Raw genomic sequence first — 2,620 nt, 5'->3', positions numbered from 1 at the left:
TTTGGGTTTTCTTTTCTTTTTTTCCTTTTTTTCGGGGGGGGGGCATTGAAACAGGGTCTACCCAAGTAGTTCAGTTTGGCTTTGTTTGTTTTGTTTTGTTTTTTTGAGACAGGGTCTCACTATGTAGTTGAGACTGGCCTGGAACTCACTATTGTAGTCCAGGCTGGTTTCGAACTCACAGCAATCCTCCTGCCTCAGCCTCCTGAGTACTGGGATTACAGGCGTCCACCACCACGCTGGCCTTCAGTTTGGCTTTGAATGCACCACGCAGCCCAGCTGGCCCAAACTTGAGGCAATCCTCCTGTTTCAGCCTCCGGAGTTCAGAGTTTACCAGTATGCATCATGGTGCTGTTGCCGGCTCTGGCTGTTTCTCTAGGAGCAGAGTCACAACACAGCGTGGGAAAGGGGATGTGCTGACCCGCTGAACAACTGCGAGGTGAGTGATTTTGTACAGTCCCCTTCGTAGTCAACAGCGATGCGGGGACATGCGGGGTGGGCCTGGCTTCCTGGGTCCCCTTAGGGTCACTGAACCAGGTTGAAGAACGAGCTAGAAGTGGAAATGATGCAGATTTGCGCCTGGGCCCTGCCCTCCTTGGAGAGCATTTTGCGCCTGATGGAAGCCAGTTCTTCAGGGTAAAACCTTTGCCCTCAGGGAGGAAAAGGCAGCCCCCCGCTGGGTGCTGTGGGTCCTGAACGGCAGGGGCAGCAGCAGGCTCGGTTCCTGAAGGAAAGGAGGCCGGGAGGGGCAGGGAGTGAGAAGACGGACCTGCAGGGGGGGTCGGGAGACCTGCAGCGGGGGTCAGGGGATCCCTACAGCTCTCCTGCGAAACCTGCCGGGAAGCCCCCCAACGACAAGATTTGCTTCGGAGGAAGTTTTCATCCCCAAACCCCAGGTAGTTTTCACAGACCTGTGCGTCTTGGAATGCTTCCTAGAAAAGCAATTATTCACTTTTCCGGAGGTGGGGAAGTCGATGGGATTAGGGTTGGAAAGGAACAGAACAATACCCAGGAGCTGTGGCCGGGGTCTCGCCTCACCTCTGGTCTTATGAACGGGGAAACTGCCGGGCAGAGCACGCGGCCATTCCTGGAGACGCCAGGCCCTCAGTGGCGGAATCTGTTTTTAGCTCTGTCCGCAAGTCCCCTTGGTGGCTGGGCGCAGTGTGATCTTGGGCAGGTTTCTGGTCTGCTGTTTGCATTCTCTGTGCCTGTGCACCCCAGCTGTCCCCTGCAGCCCCAGAGACACCCACAGAAGACATCGGTGTGAAACGTGAAATGAACTAAACTCCGTCATCCACGGGCCTGAAGGATGACCTTGAAGGAATGTGAGACCGGCCGGTGGACCACACAGAAAACTCATCTTGATGCTGTCCAATATTTCATCAGGTTCTAACATTCAGTGGTTGTATATTTGTAGCAATCAAGTGCATGCGTAATGGAATTCTCAAGCACCTTAATCCAGCACTCAGGAGGCTGAGGCTGGAGGATCACAGTGAGTTTGAGGCTAGCCTGGGCTACATAGTGAGTTCAAGGACAGCCTGAAATGTATAGTGAGATACCTGTTTCAAAAACAAAACAAACAACAACAAACAAATGCCCATGGCCAAGAATTTTTAAGCAACCGAAGAAGTACAATTCTCTTGCACTTCAAAGCAAGAACTGTATATATCAAAGATGGCAAGTCTTTTCAGTAACCAACAGCCCTGTTTAAAATAACATAAAACACATTTTTTTTCCCACAGGATAAATTCGTTTACAAATGAATGAAAATGGAAGTTCATGAAAACACATTTTAAAACTTCCAAACATTCACATGGGAAAAGCCAATTGCCTTTTGTTACTGTCACAAAATCTCTGAGAGAATCAGTTTTTAAGGAGCAAAGACCTGTGGTGGTTCATGGTTTCAAACGTTGCATTTGGGTCCACGGTGGGATGAGCCTCACCTGGTGGTGGCTGGGAAAGGAGACAGGAAGAGGAGGGACCAATGTCCAATGTCCCCCTTGAGGGCACGAGCCCCAGTGACCTCACTTCCTCTTGCTAGGCCCCGCCCCTTAAAGGCCCCGTCACTTCATTAACACCCAGTGCCACAGGCTGGTGTCCAAACGTTTAATGCAAGACCTTTACATATCCAAGCACAGTGTAGGATAATTAACAACAGGAAACGTTCATACTCAACATAGCCTAGACAGAGTGGATTTGTTTTTTCAAATGCCAGAGGAGAAAATGGTCTGAACCATGTCAGGGACACACAGCTCTAATTAGAGCCTATTTATTTTCTTCTTCAATAAGTTAAATTTTATTCAGGGACACTTAATAGTAGGTAAAGGAACTTAAAATTTTAAAGCTGCCCCTCCTATATCCTGGCCTACTTTTTATTCTCTAGCCTATGTGAAGAGAAATCTCTTTATATATACATATATATATATGTATATATGTATATATTTATGTGTGTGTATATATGTGTGTCTGTATGTTTATATATATATATATATAGATATAGATATATCTATATATATATATATTTTTTTAACTTGGGTACTTGCACTGAGCTAAATCCCCTGCCAAAATCTCTTTATATTAATCTAACAGGATCAGTGAACTTCACTGTCTGCGCTCCAAAAAT

General features: G+C 47.3%; 1 long non-coding RNA gene across 1 annotated transcript; it reads right to left on the bottom strand.

The window, feature by feature from the left end:
* Positions 1 to 646: 646 nt before the first annotated feature.
* LOC104863898 lies at positions 647 to 1,959 on the bottom strand. Its single transcript, XR_780716.1, has 3 exons — positions 1,941 to 1,959; positions 1,036 to 1,225; positions 647 to 721 (listed from the first exon to the last, which is right to left on the bottom strand). It is a non-coding gene; the product is annotated as an uncharacterized LOC104863898 (long non-coding RNA).
* Between the last annotated feature and the right edge of the window lie 661 nt (positions 1,960 to 2,620).

This window comes from Fukomys damarensis, unplaced genomic scaffold, assembly GCF_012274545.1.
Source record: "Fukomys damarensis isolate Sample0158 unplaced genomic scaffold, DMR_v1.0_HiC HiC_scaffold_14, whole genome shotgun sequence".
Lineage (NCBI taxonomy): Eukaryota > Metazoa > Chordata > Mammalia > Rodentia > Bathyergidae > Fukomys > Fukomys damarensis.
Note: the sequence above shows the minus strand (reverse complement) of the source record. Positions and strands in the feature narration are given on the sequence as shown.